This window comes from Amblyomma americanum, chromosome 1 (assembly GCF_052857255.1).
Source record: "Amblyomma americanum isolate KBUSLIRL-KWMA chromosome 1, ASM5285725v1, whole genome shotgun sequence".
In the NCBI taxonomy this organism is placed as follows: Eukaryota; Metazoa; Arthropoda; class Arachnida; order Ixodida; family Ixodidae; genus Amblyomma; species Amblyomma americanum.
Window position 1 is genome coordinate 557,098,681 of NC_135497.1, and position 24,341 is coordinate 557,123,021.

The 24,341-nt window shown below is 48.0% G+C and overlaps 1 long non-coding RNA gene across 1 annotated transcript; it reads right to left on the reverse strand.

The window, feature by feature from the left end:
- Positions 1 to 13,644: 13,644 nt before the first annotated feature.
- Positions 13,645 to 15,890, reverse strand: LOC144108423 (uncharacterized). The gene is made up of 2 exons (XR_013309481.1): positions 15,746 to 15,890; positions 13,645 to 13,907 (listed from the first exon to the last, which is right to left on the reverse strand). It is a non-coding gene; the product is annotated as an uncharacterized LOC144108423 (long non-coding RNA).
- Between the last annotated feature and the right edge of the window lie 8,451 nt (positions 15,891 to 24,341).

Below are 24,341 nucleotides of genomic sequence, written 5' to 3' on the forward strand. Positions count from 1 at the left end.
CCGGGTTGGCGGACGCCGACGGAGCGGCCCCTTCGCTGGTCATGGTTGAAGAGCCAGCGAGCTGACGACCGCTGCGGAGTTCCGTGCTTGCTGTGGCTGTACCCAGCACCTCCACCAATAATGTAACGTGAAGATGTGCACACCAAAAGGGAAAAATATATTTACAGGGAAACAGCTTACAGCCACGCAGCCGAACAACCGGGCACGCGAAGCCCAGCCGCAGAAACGCACTTCGTCCTCTTCGCGTTCCAAGCGCGAGCGCACCAAGCACGAGCGTTCCAAGCACAAGCACAACCGTAGCAATATGAAGGGTGTCCATTGTAGCTATGATAATTGTCAGTTAATATCATGAAAAAAGTAATGCTTCTTAGTCTTAATCCGTGCGACACCCATAATGCCTTCACTTAAGCATAAGTTGAAAGCGCAACCGTTGGAAGCGAAAGTTGCGCTGAGGCGATTTGCAAGCTCGCAACATGAGCCACAATGCAATTTTTTGTGGTGGAATGAACTAACAAGTGTAACACGATTGTTGGAGGAGAAAGCACAGAAGCATCAGACTGCCCAATATTTTCACAGCGAAAAAAGTTTTATCCAAGAGTGATTAGCAATACATTTTGAAGGATTCTTTGCATGACAAGAGATGAAGTTCAATGTAGCTAGATTTGTAGTCCAGAGTTGGACGGAGTATCATCTGGCGAGGAGCAAAAATTGCAGAAATAAACATACACTTGACAAAACTTCTGAAAAAAAGGAAACACGACGTTTCGTGGCCTGTACGCTTGATCACAGCGAGCGCCGCATGGAGCGATGGCAGCTTGAGAACGGTTAAAATTGCGAAGTGTCAGATTGTAATCTCTGGAAGATTTCCACCGTCGTTCCATGCGGCGCTCTATGTGATTAAAGAACCCGTATGGGTCCCGAAACGTCGTGTTATCTTTTTGTAGCGATAGCTACATTACGGTAGCATCTCGAGCCTTCAGCGTGGCGGCGCCGCCACACTGCCACGTGGTGCGGAGCAGCTGCCGGCGGCACGGCGCCGTGGCTGATCACGTGGTTCGTCACGTGGTTGGTCATGTGACAAAGTACCACTCAGCCAGCTGTAGCTATCGCGTCACTCCAGATTTAACCAGAGCTACACCCCCGCCATTTTTTTTTTGTAGTGAGAGCTACACTATGGCAGCCGCTTTGAATGTCAGCGTGGCCTCACTTGAGCCGTGGTCGCACCGTGGCTCCGAGCCGTTGCCTAGCAACCGCAACAGCTGGCAGCAGTCGCTCGCTTTGCCAGCTGTGTGCATGCGCATGACGTCATAGCAGGTCACGACGACGCGGCGCGCCGGCGAAACCCGAGTTGCAACTGCCGTGCGCATGTGCGGTAGGAGGGAGAGGGATTGGCGCAGCTGTATATATAGAACACGGCTCAGTGGAGCCGAGGGTAGAGATGGAAGACAGACTGAAAGAAGCCAGGCTTTGCCGTCGGAATGAAACCAAGAGGAGGCAGCGAGCCGAAGAAACCGAGGAAGAGTTCGCTAGGCGTCTCGATAAGCGGAGCAAGGAAGACGTGGCTAGACGGGCCCGCTTAGCCTCCGACAGTGCATCCACAATGGACGAGGACGACGAATCGAGTTCTGCTTCTCTGAAAGAAGCTAGACTTATGAGGCGAAACGAAACACGCAAGCTCTCGCTACTCTACCAGGTTTAACCAGAGCTAAACCACAGCTAATTTTTTCCGGAAGTTTTGGCAAGTGCATGTCCATTTATGCAATAGCTAGATTTAAATGTTATGAATTAAGGTGTGAATTTTAGACTTCGTTAGTTCGAGGTTTAACTGTACTAGCATGCAGATAGAGGAGCTGGGAATGCATATATGAGCAGAAATTTTAAAAAGTAAGCAAAAGGTTGGTTGCAGAGGCTGCTATGGGTCCAGGCTATGGCACTCGCAGTGACGAAACAGAAAGCTCGGATTCACCACAGTGTATGAAAACAGACACATGGAAAGGCCAAGACATTAGACTTCTGCATTTGCCACTAGATAGTTCCTCCTGAGGTGCTGATTGCTGTGTAGTTGTGTCATCTTCCTGTCAGTTCACATTTGTTTTTGGCACTGTGGTGATTCAAAGGACATGGAACCAATTAACCCGAAAATTTATCTGAGCATATTCATTCCTGATGCTACCCCATCCAATCTGTTACCCCTTCTGCATAACAAAAGATCTCATAGCACAATGAATCAACTGCTGGTGACATCAGGTATACGCAAGAACAAACAACAAAAAAGACACCCAAATCAAGAATTATGGGATTACTGCTCAGATTTCCAAGCTTGTAAAATAGGTACAATTTACAGTTATTTTAGTGCACAAAGAACGGCAATAAGCAGCTTAGTGAGAATAATTTCCAAGGCAACGCCACAATCTAGTCGCCAGAGGTCAAGTCTGGCAAGTCAATGACCTTCATACAGGAGTAGGTGGGCTGGATGAAGATGTCTTGGAAAATCCTCCTCGGATCAGGTCAGCGTGCCAGGTCACCAAATCTAATCCACCAATTGACTTCCCGTCTTCCTCAGATGAAACAGTTCTTTGAGCTGTGCCATCGACAATCGATTCAACTGTGAACGAAAGCAGCTGCCCCATTCTGAAGGATGTAGGGTCTGAGGTAAGAAGACGCACTGCCGCAGCAGGAAGCTGCTTGTGCTTCGATGCCAGGAGGAAAATGGTTGTGTTGTCCTCGTCATTGCCGTAATCCACATAGCGCACGGTGTGCTTGCTACCAGTCATCTCAGTCACATAAGCACGGTACCAAGCACGGTATTATCTGTTGATTTAGAAGCCACGTAATCTCCAACGGTCACCCTGCACAGTGAACACAGATGAAAACCAGGTGACCAGGCATGACAAACTTTCCCAATTATTTTTGGGAAATAAGATACAATGACCGCAATTTGTACACACCACAGCAAGACAAGTCACCATTCACAACAGCATTAAATGACAGGTAGTTCAAGTTTAGTTTAGTTTAGTTTAGTTTATGGGGGTTTAACGTCCGAAAGCGACCAAGGCTATGAGAGACGCCGTAGTGAAGGGCTCCTGGAATTTCGACCACCTGGGGTTCTTCAACGTGCACTGATATCGTACAGTACACGGGCCTCTAGAATTTCGCCTTCATCGAAATTCGACCGCCGCGGCCGGGATCGAACCCGCGTCTTTCGGGCCAGCAGTGGAGCGGCATAACCACTCAGCCACCGCGGCGGTTGTGACAGGTAGTTCTGAAAACTTCCCTTTTTTTTCTTAAATAATGAAACACCTTTGCTCAAAACAGCCCAAAAGTACAGCTCAGACCATTTATAATGTAACTGCTCATAATGCGGCTCTTTGTGACAACTGCTTCCCTTCCCATAGAGTTCAATGTATTGGTGTACCGCTTAATACACACCAAAGCGCAACCGGAGACCGTGTATTGTGTGGTTCCTGGAAAGCCTGGCGGCCCGCATACCGACAGGCGCAAGGAGCGCGCTCCCCAGATTGAGCAAGAAAGGGGCAGCAGGCGGGGTGAGGGAGCGTTGTCAGCATAGTTCAAGGCAAGGCGGAAGACAGGAGAGGATAGAGAGCATAAAAAAAAACAAGACACAAAGCAGGTATTTTTCCTCTCTCTCTCCGATGCGCCTCCGTTGGGCACACTGACTGGACAAAACTTGAAAGCACATGATGGCATGGCTAGACGGGCATACTGGAAAGGCGGCGGCGACGAGCGCAAGGCATGACGCTGCAAGTGCTGCTCGTACCACGCGCACATGACGCCTGAGCCCATGAGCGAGATATGCGTCGTCGCATGCAGCGAGAAGTTGACAACGTAGGCAAGTCAGCGGACAACGTGAGTCAAGAGTGGTTTGAAAACGGCACGGTGGCCAAGAAGTACGGTGTCGCTGATACTACTGTGTCCGCCATTTGGAAGAATAGCGACATGTTGCGACAACAGCTAAAGGAAGACTCCGCGTCGCTTGCAAGGCAGTGGATTTGTGCGTCAATGCATGAATATATCCCCGCTTTGTTCGAACGGTTTCATGAGGTCCGGGCCCAGAGCGTTCCAGTGAGTGGCTCGATATTGCAAGCCAAGGCCAGGTGCCTTTCAAACATTTTTGGGGCATGATGGTTTCAACCTATTGAAGGGCTGGATTCAGCGTTTCAAGGACCGGCACGAGGTCATCACCGTCGCCAACCCCTACGGCGTTGTGCGTGAAGTAGCCACCACAGATGAAGACAGCGTGGCAGCGATGCGTAGTGGCGGTGAGCCTCTATCCAAAGATGATCCCGACGAAGTGAGTGAAAGTGCAGCAGAAGTTTTGTGCAAAGATGTGCTCGACTGTTGCAACAAACTGCGCCTCTACTGCGCTCAGAGAAACCTCAGCGAGCAAGCGCTCAAGTACCTCACTGTTTTTGAAGATGAAGTCGTTAGCAGCGCAGTTCAATCGCAGCGCCAGACTAAAATAACGCCGTTCTTTCATTCACTGTGACGCTTTGACAAAAAGGTCAAATAAACTTCTTTGTTGCCTGTGAGTGATTGCTGTGTTGCTCATCTGATGCATTGTCAGGTGCAGTTTGAAAAGTAGGCTGGCCATTCTGAAAACACGAATGCATAGAAAAGTTGCGCTTTGATAAGCCCCCGTTTGGCTTACCATTTGATCTCACTAAAGCCACATAACCCTTTTCTCTTTTTTTACCATTTTTCCTTTCTCTGACTACTCTATAATCTGATATCTTTTACACTGGCAACATACTGGTACCTCCACTCTGCCCTGTTCCCCCCCTTTATAATCCAGCTTCAGTGGCTAAACCAGAGGAGGGTGCAATATTGCCCAATGCAAAGAAAAAACACTAGGATTTTTTTCCTGCTTCCTCCGTTTTTCTTTTAGTCAAGATACTTTCCCCTTGACCTCCCGGCCATGAAGAGCGACACCGCCCCACATTCTTCCATGAAGGTAGCTGCACGGCCAAGCACGAAGTCGCCCATCTCAGCTCAGCTCGACACGGCTGCCAATAAGCAAAGCATGCATTACTTTACAAGCAGCGGTCGCATCTGGATAGTTCTGTACAGCTTACAAGTTCACAATCCATTTTTTCGTGCGGCTCCCAATCCCCTTTCCTACTTTTTCCTATCCATGTTTTTTTTATTTTTTTAGTTGTATTAATTTTTTTTTACTTCTATCTTCTTCGTTCTACACTCTCCGCCCGTTTTTCGCTCACCCTTCCTCTGTCCAATATCTATATGATGGGAAACACCAGCAACAACAAATCACTCTTGAAAAAGCAACATCGGCCCTCCGATAGAAACGTTGAGTCAAATAAAAATGTTTCCTTTGCCGATGGCCCGATAACGCCTTAACCGGAGGTGTTCAGTGCCATAGCGAGGAGGGAACACATATCCTGAGGGAGCGGAAGGTAGAGATCCGTAGGTGCATCATCGCATCCCTTTATCTACAATCAGTGATGAACCGCTGATGCTTCGGGATGACCCAATAATGCCATCACCGGCGGTGCTTAGCGGGGCAGCAAGGAGTGATCAGGGCGATTCCTGCTGCGTACAGACAGTGTAATCATGACTGTGCAGATGAAGCGATATTTAGACAGTTTTCGTTGACAGCCAGCAACGGCACGATGTATTGAGTTTCTGGTAAAGCTGGAGGCGTGGCGCCACAAACTCACGAAACGGCGTCCCACAACGTGCGGAATCTGAAACCTTGACAAAATAAATTTGCTTGTGCATATTTTGAGGTGCAAGATGAGCAAAGAGCATGTATCGTTTGTTAGGGGCTGACTGCGATCACAGCGCCGTTTGCAATCACAGTGCTGTTGTGAGAAAAAATCGTGCACCGATACTTCGGGGAGGTCGCAGTGCGAAGGCACTCGTCTCTGGTTTCAGCCTCCAGACTACGCCATCTGTTAGCCGGCAATTTTCTTGTTGCAAGCGCAATTATGTAGACGGGAAATGGAGCTTCCACATCAGAAACTAGCCAGAACTCACTTTAGTGATTTCTAGTTCGCTGCTACAAAAATACTATACCAAAAACGTTTTCCCCCCCCCCCCCCCCCCGATTCTTCAAAACTGCATTTTCGGCGCATTCAGAATTATGGAGGAGCGATATCTCCAGTTCTATATCAACATTACTGTAATTCTTTTCGCGGTAGAAGGAAATGCAGAGGTTGTGCAATAATGCTAACTTTAAACCATTGCTTCATTGATAAAATTTTCAAAATAAATCCTTTGTCATCAAAATGAGCTAATTCTGTCAAATTTGGCCACCTGTAACTTACGTCCAAGTGATCCTAGGATGCTCATTTATGCCTTATTGCACTCCTTGGCGACTTTAGATCATTTACAAATAGAAATCTCTACAAGATGCTATGTTTGTTAACAATGCTTCCTCCAAACAAAACACGTACTTTCCATGATAAATCTAAAACTGTCTGCTGCAGGAGGGAACAGTTTGCAGTTTTGGAATCGGCACATGAAAATACACAAACAGTGAAAATTTGGTACAAATGTGTCCATAAATAAAGAAAATAGTATAAAGAGGTGTCCCCCCCCCCCCCTTAATTCGGATGGGCCCCCGAAGGGGCACCGTGTGAAGATACAACGTTCTCAACAGGCGATCGTCCATATGCAGTGGAACCTCGTTATAGCGAAACTGTTTATAACGAAATAATGCATACCGTATTACAAGCTAGTAAGTCTACTCGAATGCAAGTCAACCCCCCAACCCCACATCACATTTCTGGAAAAAAAACAAAAAAGGTCGTTTACACTTGTCCTTTAATAACAGAATGCAATAGCACTATCCTGTGGCCTCCACTTATCGCCAGCCACTGTCGGATGCCGTGCGCAGGCGCACCCGTGGGCACATTTCGAAACGAAAATGTATTAGTCACTGGACTACTCGTCCACACTTGTGCCATTGTCCTCACTAGCACTGCCGTCCTGATCGCTGCTACGGTCCACAGCTCGTCATTCTAACATCGTCGTGCGGCGAAAACCGGCACTTCGCAAACAGCCCACATCACGACATCGTGTGGAACAGCTGACAATTTTGCCTCGCTGCAGCTGCCACACCTGTATCACCCATTGCGAACATCAATCTCTGCGGCATGACGCGCAGTTGTTCGTTTCTTAGCCGCAAAGGAAGAAAAGACTGAAATCTTGCATGTAGCTGTAAACGAGCGCCGGTCACTTACCAGACCCGGAGCACAATGATGAAGCACTACATTATTACTTGTCAAACGCGGCTGGCACTAGTCAAATGCGTCAGAACTAGAGAAACCACACGTGAATAACGTCCGCTCTTCTGTCGGCTTCCAACAATCCCCCGGCACCTGCTGCTGTTCCGAGTGGCGGGGTGCCACCTCGATTGGAACAGCGGCCCTTCCATCAACTATCGGCGCTCCCTTGAGCGCCGAGCGCGCATTTGAAAATAAAAAAAGAAAACGTATTGGACGCTTGAGCTTCCCGAAAAATGCGATTGCACTGGGGTACTGGGGTAAGTTTTGCCACCGGCGAGCAGTATCTCGCCGTATCTGTCTAAATTAGTGGCAAACAGCCAATGAAACCCTGACGCGGCGTTACGTGATTCAGTGCGTAGCCCGGCCAATAGAGTACTTGAATCGAAGCATTTGTCTTCCAAACTGTAGATTTTCTGCATTCTTTTCTTGGGGTTAAAGGTTGTGAACATGAGTGAGAGATGGGCATTGAATAAAAGCCGACTGCTGAAAGTAAGAAAACAAACAAATACCCTACAGAAGTGACCGACAGCAAAAAAAAAGCAGAAAGGGTCCATTCACAAGCACAAGCATCAGCAGATTACAACGACAGATTGGGGACTAGGAAAAGAGGAAGGGGGGGGGGGGGGGGGCTGGCACATGTTGAAGGCTGCTGGGGTTCCTTGAGGCATAGAAGTTTGAAAACAACCTGTTCTAGATCATTTATTAATAGAAATCTTACCCACAATGTCTTACGTTTATTAACCATGCTTCTACCAAACAGAACATACTTTCCATGTATACAGTAAAGCTTGTTAATTCGAACTTCACGGGACCGGGAAAAGTTTGAATTATCGAATGACCTCGAAAAACCTGACCAGAACCATCTGCATTACATATATGTACCGTATTTACTCGTGTAGTGAACCCACTCTCATGAACCCACCCACCCCCACTTTTTGCCTAAGAATTTGAAAAAAAATAAAGCATCAGTGGTTAACGCTTCCCTCCGTTTCGCACCGTCACAGTCCACAATGCATTTCTTGGCGGTGCGCCAATATTCTGCACAGAGATAACAGCACGACGTGTTTACCTTTTGATGTTAGCTCTAGCAAGGGGGAGAAGTGAACTCTGCAGAGTGCCAGCGCTTGTCCTGTTGTGCAAACCCCATTTTCAGTATGTTCGCCTTAAAGATGACCCCACGAAGCGAACTTGCGCTGCGGATATTGAGCGGCGCGACGGAAAATGGGCGGCTGCCACCAGACCGCTGCCGCCAGGATTTAGAAACGGCACGATTCCATATACTTAGTAAAATGCTGAAAAGAACAGCTGTGCATTTACAATTAAGCTATTATTTATTCAATGACGCCAAAGAGGACGAATTATTCTTTGTGATCCCTTTCTGAACCAAAATAGTTAACCTGTTAGAACCTCCCGCACTTCCTGACGTCAACCGACGCGTAGTGGCTAAGCCTAGCAGCTTTGAAAATCCAGAAGCATTCTGAAAATCTGGCGCGTTTCATCGCTAAAACTTTGTGCTACGGGCATCTTCAGACAAAGCGAAAGCTTCGTGCGTCTTCTGTTTGCCGTGAGCATGAGGCACAGTGTAGCGGCAACGACAAGTTCGTGGTGAAGCGAGAGGCCGCTTCGGCAAGCGCGGCCATGTTGTAGAAGCGGGCGGAAGTCAGACGTGGTCGCGCAATGATTGGTCCGCGCTGATAGCCCACGTTGGCCGCTTCCGGCCAGCGGCTGACCGCCGGGCTATAGTGCCTAGAACCTTCTAGCACTATAGCCGGGCGATGCTAAATGCCGGCGTCATGATCGCGGCTGACCGCGTGCTTCCGTTGGCATCTGATGGGTGGAAGGATGTACGACACTCGCAAAGAAAGAAAAAGATTTTCACACGTAATTTGTAGCGCCCGTCCGAAGTCATAGCCTTTCATGGGCGTTGGCTGGGACCGCGCCAGCAGCATTTCCAAATTAACAGGTCTCGAATTAACGAGTATTTAGTTGCGAGTTTCGAAGGTTGCGCGGAAATGAGGGTAGGCAGCCGCCACCACCACGGCCGCCAACCCCTACTCTCCTCCGCCGCCGGCCGCTGCGCTGGTGATGGCGCCATTTAGGCTTTACCCACTCTTCCAGTTTTATCTGGTTCCACCTTTTGTCCCCGTTAAGGACGTGCGCAGCCTCTAATTATGTGAAGGTGCTATTTTTTTGGCCACGTGCTGTGTGCCAAGTCGCCCAGACGCGGCGGCGCGTAGTTCGAATCATCTGAAGCGGAACCGACTCGCTTTCGAATCAACAGGTTTTTTATACACAGATCTCTATAGAGCTTGGCCGGACCAAGTAGTGTACTTCGAATTATGCGAAAATTCGAATTCTCGAAGTTTGAATTAATGAGCTTTCACAGTACCTACAACTGTCTGATGAAGGAGAAAAACTTTTGCAGTTTTGGAATCATCACATGAAAATGCACAGCGAAAATCTGGAGTAAATCTGTCCATAAAAAAAAAAAATAGGTACAAGAGGGGTCTCCTTCCTTAAATACAAAATACACAGACTAGGTCACATTTCTTTGGCACATGCTGTGGCTGCCCCACACTTACTCATCAGCCTTGCTCTGGCCACCATGTTTCGTGGCTTCGTCGCGCAGCGCCTTCTCCACTTGGAGCAAGGGTGCGGGCATGCCGGGCATCAGAGCCAGGCACCACACTACCCCTTTCGCAGACACAGTCACTAGCATGTACAAAATGTCTCTGACTTTGACAAAGTTTATGCTCACTTAGGCGATCATTGAGGCAGCGCCCTGTTTTGGAATTGCAGGAAAAGCCGATGTCAGAGTCATCTTTTCGGCCCCGAACAAACTGCAGCGCTTGTGTAAAACCGTAAACTGTGAAGGACCTCCCACTGCCGAATGCGGAAAAAAATCACGAATCACCCTATGTGCAGTGCCGTAAAAATGTTCTCTATAAGATCGAGCTATCCTGTGGGCGATTTTATATTGACCAAACAGGGCGCTGCCTCAATGATCGCCTAAGTGAGCATAAACGCTCCCTAAAACCACCCCTCAAAAGCATTTTGGTTATACATTGGCTATCCTGTAAATGCACTCCTTTTTTCGGCCCTACTAGAATACTGTATAAATATAAGGACCAACGTACGTGGGAAATCGTGGAAGCTCTTAATCCGCCTTTTTCACGACGTGACTGCGCATGCGCCATCCCCTGGCGGCGGTGTTGCGAAACATATTGGAAGGGTCGCTCGCTCCACTCGAGACCGGTCGTGGACGTGTAAACAAACCGGCTTCCTACGCGGGGTGCGTTGCTGCAGCCGTCGGGCGTTCAGCGCGACGCATTTGGCGATACCTACGAAATGTGTTGCATACGGCAGCAATGCCCAGTGTGTAAAGGGAAGTAAACTCGGATTTTTTCGCTTTCCGAGCGCTTCCCGGGACAGCCTTCGGCGCGAAGCGTGGATAAAAGCAGTTCGCCGGCTCGACGATCGTGCCGCCCTTGGGCACCGTCAAGCACGTCAAGACTGTGCGGGAATCACTTTGTGACAGGTACGGATGAGGTACTGTGTTTAAATGCGTGTGCAGTCTATCACGAAGTGTTTTATTCATGGGCAGGAAGGCCTCGAATGTCACCCACCCAGACTTCGTTCCGACGCTTTTTGCTTTCTCAAGCAAGAAGGCCAAATGGGCAAGTGCTGTGAGCCGCTTTCAACGCGCGATGGAGCGGGCAACGAAAAAGAAGCTACGAGAGCATTCACGCATGGTGCTAAATTTTTGTCATAATCTCCTAAGGAAATTTCCTTGTTTATGCCACTACACCCTGGCCAATCCCCCCGTGTGGGTATGTGCCATGTATTAAGAGGCAGAAGAAGAAGAAGGTGCGTTATGCGTGTGTTCGAACCATATCCATGATGAAGAGCTCTGCGTGGTATCGCTGGAATGGATTAATGTGCGCCTCTCGCGCTCGTCTTTAGGGACGCGCATGCTTGTTTAACCTATGCAGCGGTGTGTTGTGGGAAAATACAGTGAAATGCTAACAGAGCTGCTTTGTTGCGAGTACGCTTGTGCTTTTATAGCTCGTGTAGCTATTCTGCAGCGCTTGGGCACAACGATTGCTTGTGAAAACTGTTGTCCCCAGTCGTTTTCTGTACTACGGCGTGCACGATGTAGTATCCACCTTTCATGAATGGCAGGCATATACAGCGGATAACGCCAACCTCACTGATCGGGGATATTTCATTGAACATTATGTTCCGAATGTAGCCTTCATCTCTGAAGCGGCGGCCCTCGCTAGCTGGTGTTCGCATCGCATGCCGGATGATCGGAGATACTGAAGAATTTGCTTTTCAGTGGGCATTACAGCCTGCCTCTGACTTCGCACCAAGCCATGAGTCAACCCTAGAAATCCTCAAGGTACCAGGGGCTGCCCAGGACAAGTCATCGTTGACAGATTCGAACAAAACGTGCTCCGCAGCGGCACTCAGTCCGGCCGGGTTGGGCGCGCAGTACCCTACCAGTGAGCTTCCAGCGTTGTACGCGAGGTGGCAGCACAGGAAAAAGAAAAAGGCGGATTCACCGGGGACTTGAAAACTGCGTCAGCAAACCTTCCGTCACGCTAACACAAAAAGAAATTGACTATCTTAACAGTTAAGATCGCTTGTGTAGGTTGTGATTGTGTGCTTTTTTTTGACAATCATCACTGATGCTGTTCTTCTGTTGATTGTGCTCCTTTTCGCCTATTTATTGCGTGCGAGCAATAAAGCCTTTCAGTCGTAAGTCAGCGCTGTGTTTGTCTCTTTCTCAGTCCCGTCTTTCGTGCACTGTGCCTTAATTTAGTACAGATGTAGTCCACTGGTCGCTGATCATGGTGTCCGTTTCACCACGCGCTCTTCAAAGTCTAAAGGCTATTTTGTCGGTTCTTATGCAGTCTTTTTTTTTAAAGCAGTAGCGATGAGTTAGGCAACCATGTGGAATGGTCGGATTTCAGTTTCGATTGCAAAACCATTTCAGAGGCCGGGACATCAGTGTGTTCGCAGTGTTTTGCTTTACCGTTCACGTATTTTATGTAGTGCACTTGAGTTGTAAATGATGACAGTGGTTTTATTTGGTGATTTAGGCTCTTTGAAACATACTGCCAAGATATTTTATCAAATGCACCAGCAGAATTTGGATTTATGATGATTTCAGGGAAGGCTATGCCCCCTTTTCACCCACAGAACCCATTTGCTACCAACTGAAAAAAAAAAGAAATTAAGAAAAGGAGGAATTGAATCTCTGCTATAGAAAACAAGAGCAGAACTCAGAGCAAGTGTAATGTGCAGCACATCCCACATTTACCTCCACTTCATGTCCTCAGGCGACTGCTTCGCTTAGTAGCATCCTGAAGTTCATGATAATTTTATGGCACAAGGGCATCTATGGCTAAAAAGCACCATGACACAAGATGTTTTTCGTCGACTCAAGAAGATGGGTCAAGCCAATTCCCCAAAGAAGCCACACACTAGGCAAGGAAAAAGCCTGTGCCCAGTACCTGGCAGCACTGGGTATTGAACACCGCACATGCCACTTCCAAGGCAGATGCTCTAACCACAAGGCCATCGCTGCGGTATCCTACAGGTCACTGCAAGTGGACACAGGATTACATACTGAACCACCTAATGGTTCACACGTTTTTGCATGGTATGCACTTGAAGCTGTAGCCCCAGCAAAATTCCGGTGCAGATTTAGCATGCTTCTGCATTGTTGTCCATTTGTACCATGCAAATAGAAAAACAGCAGGCAGTGTACATCAAGATCAGCCAGCAAATACCCTGAGGCAAGCATGTGTTTTAAATCCACCATTCCGGGATGCTTTGACGTCAGGCTTTCAAGGGCCCAGCACTATTCAAGCATTTCAAGGTTTACAATTTTGCCGCAAATCAAGCTACAGACATCATGCACAACATTTATTATGTTTATCTCTAAGTACTTATGGCGAGCATTGGCATATATGACATCTACGTTGCCTTGACGTTCACTTGCGACCTTCGCTGGAATGCTCCACATCATCCAGGTTAGGTTGCTACAATTCTGCTGTGCAACATCCTCAGTGGAAACAGAGATGCTCAGTTAGTTCTGAGTACACACGGTGCAGGTGAGAGTGCATCGGAGGGAACCACCATGGAGCATTTCATGCGGCTGACAGTGAAAGTGGCTGTGCAGTGCAGTGATGGCGACTATCCCTCTGACTGTGCAGATCCAGTGAACTAGGGACTTCAGGCCCTTCAACAAGGTAGGAAGCTGATCTCCATCGAAGGCCCCTTTTTCCTCAACCTTAAGTGCAGGACTACCACGCACCATGCATACAAGCAGCTGGTGCCAGCAGTAAGAACACTCACCTTTCTTTGAAGCCAGTTCCACTTCGTGCATGTTGTCCACCAGCTTGAGTCCATCAGCGACCACTGGGCCTGCTTGAAACATGGTGGCCAGCATTGTATATGTTTCCATGGTCCAGCCTGTGGCGGCAGACGCTGGGCGCAGCCCTCATGCAGCCGGCAACACACTGCCTGTGCTGGCAGTAGCAGGTAGAGATCCGGGAGGGGACGAATATTCTCGGGGGCCACTGGAGCCACGTTGCCACAGTCAATGAAGTACACCATGCACACTGATCCCTGAAAGAGAAAAACAGTATAACTGTGAAGATACAGCCCCGCAGCATACTATAGTCGGATACAACTTAAGAGCACACCAGCTTTTCCCCAGACCCGGGTCCCTTCCTGCCAATGGCGTCGGCTGGTTCTCATGACCCCGCTAGTATGACAGAGCAGGGAGTGGTAGATGAAAGGAGACAGTCTCCTTCCTCCATAGTCGGGGATAGACCCCTCTCTCTGTTGTGGCGCCACTCCCTGCATTGTAAAATGAAAATCAGCTGATGCCATTGGTTGGACGGGGGGTCCTTAGACGGGGAAAGCGGCTGTGCTCTTAAGTTGTATCCGACTATATACCAGTGAGACCAAAAGCAAACTAAGCATGGCAATATTGTTCAGTGGAACTAACACTAATAGTGAATACAGCTCAGATCATTTATAACGTAACCGCATATAATGCGGGACCAGACTATATGCGGCTTTTTGTGACAACCGCTTAATATGTGGCAGCGCGTAACCGGAGACCGCGCATAGTGCGGTTTCTGGAAAGGCTGGTGGCCAGCATACCGGTGCGGGTCCGTGAGTACTGGCGGGCGCGACGAGCGTGCTTCCCAGATTGCGCAAGAAGGGGGCAACAGGCGGGGCGCGGGAGCGTTGCCAGCGTGGTTCAAGGTAAGGTGGAAGGCAGGAGAGGATAAAAAGAAATAGAAGACGCAAGGCAGGCGTTTTTCCTCTCCTTCTCCAGTGCCTCTCCGTTGGGCGCACCGACTGGACAAAACTTGAAAGCACGTGATGGCACGGCCAGACTGGAGCATGCTGGAGCGGTGACGGCGGCGAGCGCATGGCACGACGCTGCAAGCGCTGCCCACACCACGCATGCGTGCGGCAGCATCTTGTCACGCCTGAGCTCATGAGCGAGATATGAGTCGTCGCGTGTAGCGAAAAGTTGACAACGTTAACAAATCAGCTGACAACTAGGGCAAGTCTACCAGCCTCGGCATCTTGTCACGCCTGAGCTCATGAGCGAGATATGAGTCGTCGCGTGTAGCGAAAAGTTGACAACGTTAACAAATCAGCTGACAACTAGGGCAAGTCTACCAGCCTCGGCTGCCTTCGGTTCCGATGGTGTCTGCTCCTCTGAAAGCCAGGAAACGGCAAGCTCTCGAAACCAACCAGACCATTGCGAGGGACGTCGAGAGTGGTTTGAAAAAGGCTACGGTGGCAAAAAAGTATGGTGTCGCCGACCAATTTTCAAAACCAATTTCCAGAACCAATTTTCAATTTTCTTCCAATGCAAAGGAAAGGTGCATAACTGGCTCCCTGGAACAATGGACACCTCAGTTGCACTTTAACCTACGTGGGGACAGATGTGCACTGCATGCATTGGGGTCAGCGTTCATTGCCATCAGGGTTGACAACGTTCTAGACTCAGATGCTTTTGAGGAATGGAAGGCGCATAACTGGCTCCCTGGGTAAGTGGATGCCTCAATAGTGCCTTCAGGCATGTGGCAGTGGTAAGAGAGAGGTGTGGGCTGCATGCATTAGCACTGACAAAATTGTGGCAGACACGCGGCACTGCAGCAATAGGCCGCAGCGTTCATTGGGTGACCAACCTCTTGTGATCAACCAATAATTTAACTGCCACCTGCCAAGGTGGCAGGGTGGGTACATTGCCTATCCAGTGTGCAGAATGCACTCAACGTTATAGACGCCGAGCCCCATCTATTTGCCCGATACCACCACAGCTTTCACTCTCTAACCACGTTCAGCAGAAGTTAAACCACAGCTAATTTTTTCTTTTAACCTGCACATCTTTTTGTGATTTCAAATGTAAATAAAGAATCAATCTGAAAACAACTCACCACTGCATTGACCCTAGCACGATACCACTGGCCGTCATCTTTGAACAGGGCTGCAAAAATTTCTCCCTTCACAGGCGATTGAATCCTGCTGCTCTCAGCACATGATGCCTGTAGCTTCTCCTGTAGCTCTGCCAACTGTGGCATCAAGTTGAGTCTGCAGATAGAACTCAGACAGGCTGGTGCCAAAGGAGAAGGCCACCTAAACAAAAAAGGGGGGAGGGAAAGAAGAAAAAGCAGCTGAACCACTGCATCACGCAACATGGAGAAAATCCACACGAAGAGGAAAGGAAGTGTCAGGAAATGGCAGCTGTCATGAACACGGCATCAGCACCTTACTTCTGCAGTGCTTCAATTACACACTGAAAAGACAAGGCTCACCAAACCGTCACATGTTGAGCAGCCATTAAGAGTATCAACCTTTAGGAGACAAACCATGGTTAGAACTGCTTGGTCGGCCACAAAGGATTTTCTGCACTGCTTCCATTTTTTGTGGGATGCATACTACATTTCCTCTGCCAGCCAGTGGCGAGTGTGCAAATACAGTCGAGCGATTTTTCGCACCCTCTAGGGACTGCGAAAACGACCGAAAAATCAGGCAGTCCGGAAAATCGAATTTCACCGAAAAAATCACAAACTTATTGCCATAATGCTGGAAAAAGAGGTCAGTTGTACTGCACACATTCTATAAAGCTTCTCATGGCTAAATTTCGCCGCGCAACATGTGCATGGACGACGGGCGGCGACCACTTTCACAGCCCGGCCTGGTTGCATGTGCTGCCCTCGGCATGTTGCCGATGAACGCACAGGTTGGGACAAAGTCTAAACGGGAAAGCGAACACGCCGGTGTGGGAACTGCATTACGGCCGCAGTACGATAAGCCCAGAACGAGAACGCGAAGATAGGGAAAGAATGAGTACCGAGAAAAAGCCGAAGCAAGCGCTCCGTCGACGTTGGCCTCAGTCATTAGGCCTAGCGACTAGAGCCAAAATCAGCAACGTATTCGGCGATAAGCACTCTGCGGTGGCTTGCGTATAATGAGAGGCATCTTGCCTGTCATCGAAATGCCAGTTAGTTACGGTTTTACGATAGAAAAGTCAGGGTTGCGGTGCGCTTTGCCACGGGTACGCTGAGCTTGCTCAGAAATGCACCACCATTTCCTCCTGCGCTCGCCGTCTCCGTGAAGCTGTATGGCCCCCACGCGCTTCACTGCTACCTCTTTCCGTATTTGAAACGAAAGACTCGGCATAGATGAGTTCCGCGAACTCTGACTGCTTTTCAAGTTAGTGCGGCGGAAGATGTTCAAGAGCCGTACGAATTCGAAACCATGCAGGCGCAATGCGCCGACGCGCAGAATTCCAGTATCGCAAGAGGCCCCCTGTAAGCTTGAATTTCGTTTTATTTGATCAAGTTTTCGATTTCTCCTGCAGTTTGAAGTAATGAGGTTCCACTGTACACATTATATGGCGGCGAGTGCGAACGAGGTCCGAAAGATCGAGCAGTCAGTTGCGGTGTGTCCGAAATTTCAGGCGCTTTTATACACTGGCTCTATGGGCCATGTCATGGTGCCGCGGAAAAGTCCGAATAATCAAGTGTGTCCGAATTTTCGGTCGTCAACTGGTCACCGACCGATTTTTCGGACTCGAAGGAACCCGAAAAATGGTCCGAATAATCAAACAGTTTGAAAAATCCGTGAAATACAAAAACTCACTTTATAGAGATGAAATCGGCTTAAAAAGGTCACTGATTTTACCTTGCGGAAAATTTCTCTTGCTGTCGACGATTTGCACCTGTATTTGCGCCAAAGTTGTGCTTTCACTGTACACGCTAGACAGCAAGGTCACCGCAATTAGTTGGAATACTTCCCACGCTTCTTTGACAGACCCGGCGGGACCATGTTATCCACAACACAAGTGTGCACCACACAGCTCGTCAAACACGCAAAGATAAGGCACTTTTCATTCAAAGCGGCGGAACCGCCGGACGCAATCACAAAACGGCAAACGGATGTAACTTCGTGATGACTGAGCGCCATTCGGTCAACGCAGTCAGAGAAACCCAAGTGACGAAACGGTGAATGGCGAACGTGAAACCCGCCTCGGTGGCTCAGTAGTTAGCGCGCTCGGTTACTGATCCGGAGTACCCGGGTTGGAACCCGACCACAGTGGCCGCGTTTCGATGAAGGCACAACGCAAAGGCGCCGAAAGTATGTCAAGCCAATCCAACTGCAGCGCAAATCCACCTCAATCCAAGGTGGCGCCTTTTGCGCCGGCGAAAAGCCGATAAGATGGCCGATTTTGTCCTGCAGGCGACTGAAATTAGTCCAAAAAATCGAACTTTCGGACTTTTGAAGTCCGAAATATCCATCGCGAATATGTATGCGCTTCTGTGGGGTGACTGACGGTGCCTCATCGAGGTCTGAAATATCCTACAAGTCCGAATTACCCGTCGGCTACTGTATACAGCAGTGTAGCGTGAACAATAGGACGACAGCACAAAAGCTATCGCCGTTTTCACGACTTCCATGAAAGTTGATGAGAGCACGGGATGGTTATAGTAGTCTCTGTTGTGCAGTAAAGCTTTGTTGGTACGTTTTTTTTTAAATGAGGAAAAATTGTATTATGCAAGAAAATGTATGACCTAAACTGCCTCATTATGAGAAATGTAACTGCTGAATGAGGTACAAAGACAATAACTGTCAATTTCCCTTCATAAAAATGTCGATTAGCATTTCTTTGCACAAGATCTGAACACATCCTTTTTTGGCGCTCCTCCGCCGGTCCCACTCACTCGGCCCCTTCGCCGACTTCTGGGGAGGAGTTGGCAATGTGAAGCAATGACAGCAGCCCGCTGCTGGCGTACAAGTGCTACATGACGCATTGTGCGCGGATTCGAGCGAAAGCCCGGCACCGCTGGTCGCCGCGAGACGCGGAAGAGGGAGTTTTTAAAAATGTATTGGAAACTATTGGCTCACTTGAGGTTTTTTACGCAGCATAAACACTCCATGACCTGTACTCAACATAATGCAAGCCTTTTATAGCAAACCTCAAACACCCTTTCCAGGAACCCTTTAAGCTACGCTCGCCAGAGGTGGCTTTCTCGTATGAAAGCACATCGCTGTAGTTCACAGATGCTGAGCCCCCTTGCCCATATGTATCGTGAAGAAACCTCAGCATTTCTCCGCTTCATGTCACGTCCCTGCAAAAACGGCTGTCTTGAATGCTAGCGCACAGTTTTTATTTCTGTTGTTGATTGTGGTGCTTCGCCTTCTTGCACTGATGCACTGCAGAGAAGCCACTGCGGCGGGTGATTGCCACAGCATTTCAGCTTTTCATATCGCGTGCTCTCGTGTTCGGCCCACTTGCGTGTTTACACATGTGCGGTTGGCCAAAAAAAAAAAAAAAAAGGTATCATACGACCACAATTTGTTGAAACTTTAAATGTGGCAGCCAGGAAATCGTGTTTCCCAGGAACGTATTAACCGGGAGGAATATAGAAATACAGGGCCGCAATTTTGAGTGACCTGGGAAATCACGTGAACCGAGAACGTATCAACGAGGTTTTACTGTACAAGACGTGGCTTTCTTAAAAAAATTTAGCTAGTGCGTCCTATACAAATGTGCGTCTTATAAATGTTTTTTTTTTCGTTTTTTTTATATAGTGTGGAAATAATTTGAGTTGATGTTCAGGCTTGTTTCATCATTTAGAATGAGCGGCCGCAAGTACTGCACTGTAGCCATGATAAAATGAGCCATAGCGGAAAAGAAAAAAAGGTGCCACTATCGATCACGCGGTTGTAACACTGTGTTGCTTCAATACAGGGACCTCCGGGCGCAACGTTCCTATGCTAATGTTATCATGAAACAGCAGTGGTAATGACTTCCACGATTATGAAACATATGGCCGTCTCATAGGCCCAAGAACTGATATGAAATGCCCAAGAAGGCAACAGCCACGTTTCTCGCCCGCCCACACTGCCATTGACAAGCAAACTCAGATTTCCAGTCGCCATTTACAATTTTGTCTGCTCTGTATACGGGAGCTTCAAGTAAAAATAAAGCGTTGCTGCTGTGCCTATGCAAGTTTTTTTTGGGCGCGAGCGTTGCCTTTTTTTCCATCATTTCGCACTGCGTAAAGACTGTTCTCACAGGCACGGAGATTTCGCGATGCTCATGCAAGCATGTATAGTCAAGTCTCATTGCCCTAGCTGGGTAAATTGAGGTGCGTCTTATACACCGGAAAATACGGTATTAAGGCTACAACCCACCACTATGCTGAAAAGCTGAAAGAGGCCCAAACGGCACAAGCGATTGCGGGTCGGTAGGCTGGAAACGCTGATTGGCCCAAAAAAAAAGTGACGTCGCTCCTCTAACGTCATGGTCACGTGACTTTTAATGACGTCATGTCCGGTTGGTGACAGACACATTTTCCCTAGAGTTTTCTCAGAATTCCCCACGTTTGTGACAGCGTGCGCGGGATAAAGAAGCGCATCTTTACCTCCACCCCACCCAGTTCGACCACTTTGCCGAGCGCGGTGCAGTTGAAGAACCCTTGCCTAAATGCTCCCGCCATTCACGTTTACCCCCCGCCTCCCCCCCCCCCCCCACGACACTTTCCCGAACTCGGATGTTTTGTCACCTTTTTTATTTTTATTTTTTTGTGTTTGCATGCACAGTGCACGTGTCTACTTAAGCAAACTGCGCCGCTGATTCCGCATTGACTATTCCAGCCGAAGAGGCTCCAGGGAAGTGTCCTGCCATGTCTGCGCTTTATTCTGTTTTTTTTTTACTCGTTTTGGCCAGGGGCACGCGAGTAGACGCATCTCCGCGAATCCGCCACCGTCTGTCTGTTCCTGTACTCGCCGCCGCTCTGCCTTGAGGGGCGACCAATCTCCCCTCCCGCTCCTCGTTTTCCTTTTCCTCTTCCTCTTTTTTTTTCTGCACGCTCCCAGCGGCTTTTCGGTGGACAGGGTGCGACAGCGCGTATTCTCTTTCTATTCATTACTCTTTCTCCCTTTTCTAGTATTTTTGTTTTCTGTCCATCTTCTTTCCAGCACCCGATTGCTTGTTGCTATTTTCATGTGGCGGACATGTGTGCCAATTACAACTCCTCAAGAACGGGAGGAAGATCGCTGTAACTTCAGTCTTGAGAAAGGACAGGCTCTGTCCGAAATGTCGACTCCAAATAAATCTGTCTAAATTAAGCGTCTCTCAACTTTGCATATATATATTTAGTTACCCTTGATGTAGTGTCTCTGTACACAAACATACCGCATGATGATGGCATCCGATTCTGGTCGCATCCTATGGAAAACACAAAAACGCTGATGCTCCTAGCCAAAGTACCATCGCTGCACTTACTGATCTGGTCCTCAAGCTCCACTTTTTTGAATTCAACAACTCCTTTTACCTACAAACGAGTGGTACCGCTATGGGAACGAAAATGGCCCCAAACTATGCCAACATATATATGCATAGCATTGAATCGGAGTTTATCCGCTCATACCCAACAAAAACGGCTTTTTACAAACGCTTCCTAGACAACATATTCATTGGTATGGACGAAAACAGAGGACCAATTCATCCAGTTTATTTCAGCATTTAACAACGTACATTCAAACATCTGTTTCACACACCCTTACTCCACCAGTCAAATTAATTTCTTGGACGTCTCAATTCGAATGGAGAAGGGTACCTTAATCACCAGTGTCTATAGAAAGCCCACGGATAGGCAACAGTACCTTCATTAGAAGAGCTGCCACCCACGCCACTGCAAAACTTCAATTCCATATTCCCAAGCCATCAGATTAAAACGGATCTGCTCACGACCAGAAGACTTCGAAAAAAATTCTAGCCGTATGCGGGAGGTTCTGAGGGACCAATGCTATCCGGCCTCCATTATTGATGATGCCGTTACGAAAGCGGAAGCAACAGATCGTAATGAAATGTTTGGGGATCCCCCATTAGCAACCGCAAATGAACACCGCTCTAATCTCGTCTTAACCTTCGCAAACAACCTTCCTAATGTCAACAAAACTCTAAAAAAAACATTTCAACATAATCGAACAAAACGATCGACTGTCAAAAATTTTTCCAACAGTTCTACAGGTTACCTACAGACTACCAAAAAACATGCAGAATTATGTAGTTCACTCTACTGTCAATAAGTAAAACCCTGTGGTTTGCCTACCTTGCAGGAAGAATCGCTGTCAAGTTTGCCAGCACATGCGGACAACAACACTAGCTCAAAGCACACACTCTAACTTCAAACACTCCATCCGTGAAAACTTGAACTGTGACAGTAGTAACGTAGTATGCATGCTCGAGTGTGGTGATTGTCAGATGCAATACATTGGCCAAACAGAGAATTCCTTCCGAATTAGATTCAACAACCACCGCGCGCACACCAGATCTCTTTCTCTCCTCCCCCTGTCGAAACATCTTTCCCAGGAAGGTCACGAGTTTCACAAACTAAAAGTTACGCTGCTACAGAGCGGCTTCCAAAATGCCCGTGAGCGTGAGCAACGAGAGTCATACTTTATATATCAATTTAATACTGTGCAGGCCGGTATAAATGAAAACCCTGGTACTCTCTCCACACTTCAGAGATCATAGTCCTAGCCCTACTGAAATTCACAGCACCCGGACTGCATCGCCTGAAGTCATGCCAATTTGCGTGCTTGCTTCCACATGCCGCCCTTCTCCTCCCCCTGCCAGCCTTTCTTGCTCATGACCAGAGAAAACAGTTATGAGAGCAAAGCATATTGCCTATTCGCCCCCTCAACTTTTTATATTTTTTTATATATTTTATTTATTTATTTTTTCCTGCTTTGCAGATAATAGAGCGTGATGCTCCATATAGGGCAGTAACCCATTGCAATAACGCACACTTGGGCGATTTCGCGCCTTCGTTCCCCATTTTCTTTCTGTTAGTCTCCCCTCTCTCTCAGTTTTTACGAAGGAGCCCTCTTTTTGTCTCCGCGACGGAAGGCGGTCGGAGGCACCTTCGACGCATCTTCGCGTTTCGTAAGTTCACTTAATTAAGGTCTCCTTCGTTTTAAAATTGCGCTCGTGGCGGGAGGCGTTCCGCAACGACGCTGACCTAAGACGCCGTGCGAATGCAGAGGCATCTATAGCTTTGCGCCGGGATGCAGGAAACTCAGGCGCCAAACGCCTCTAAGTAGGTAGAAAACAGTGCCTTCCACTGGTTCCATGGTATTGGTGGCTGGCCCGGGGTTCCCAGGAATGTACGAGGGGGCGTAAGATCCCGTGAAACTCATAGTAAAGGTTCACCTCGTCGGCATGTTGTATTGTAGATGCAAGATCGAACAACACACCGGAGCGAGCGATGTCATGCTGACGCCAAGTTTCCTCCGACCCCCCCCCCCCCCCCCCCTCTACTTTTCCTGCGTCACGTATACGTGGTGTCAAGCAACATGCATGTGACTGAAACTGAAACTCTGAAGAAGAGAAACTGAAAGTAAAAGAACTGAATTTGAAAATAAGAGAAGAGAAACTGAAACTGCCGCACAGTTCATTACCTGATGGACACAACACTATCACGTATTACTTAACGTCTTCATAAAACCGCGGTTTGTCCGTCTATAACATTAGCAGCATTAGTATATGTATGCTATTAATGACACCCAGGTAATGAACATGATTTACCAACTTAGGTAGTGTTGGTTCTGGTGTAACGCACGGATAATTTATAGACATGCCTTTGAGTATACGCCAGAAATTAAATTGTGAAGCAAGCCTTGAAACTGCCTGTGCATTTCTCATAAAAAAGGAAAAAAAGTTATCTTGCTTTCATAGCATGCGTGTCATCTATATCAGATGTGATTGTAATCTTGAGCTATAACTTGAAATGACCCATGCTGGCTGCCATGAAAAATCACTTTTTTAATTGTTCAACAAACCTCATAACTCGTTTATGTCACGAAAGGAATGAAATGCTTCACTTATGTCCCATTGCTTTGGTACAGTCATGGTTCATTATGCAATGTAAAATCTGATTTAGGAATATTTTGTTAGTTGTTGCATGGTTTGTTCCTGAAATTCAGCACATCCGCCAGTGTTCCGTTCCCGCGTGGTTTTCTTTTTTGTTAATTGAGTACAGATGAATAGCCACCGGATTCTTCGCCGATCGCCCATTGTGGGTATGTGCGATCTTTTGATAGGCTAACAACAACAGCAACATTGGCCAGGCTATCAGCTTCCGCAAGTTAGGTTCACGCAAACTCCGCTGCAGGTTGATCTGATCTCCTTGCCACGAGTTGCTGATACGCAGGCTGACCCCGTCTTCTATTACGACCATTTTTACCCGTTCCATGCGAAACATATGCCCGCAAATATCCTAAATGGTCTTCTTTCTGAACACATACACAATTTTCCTCATCATACTGTTCTCTCCACGGATGCCTCCGGCAGCTGTGAGAAGGGGGCGATTGGGATATATTCGCAGGATCTGCCTTGGAGCTATTCCGTTCGTATCCCTGATTATACTTCTAAATTCTTCGTAGAATTTTTGGCTATTGGTTTGGTTCTTCTCAAAATTCCCAGACATGTAGCACGGGTTCTTATTCTTGCAGACTGCC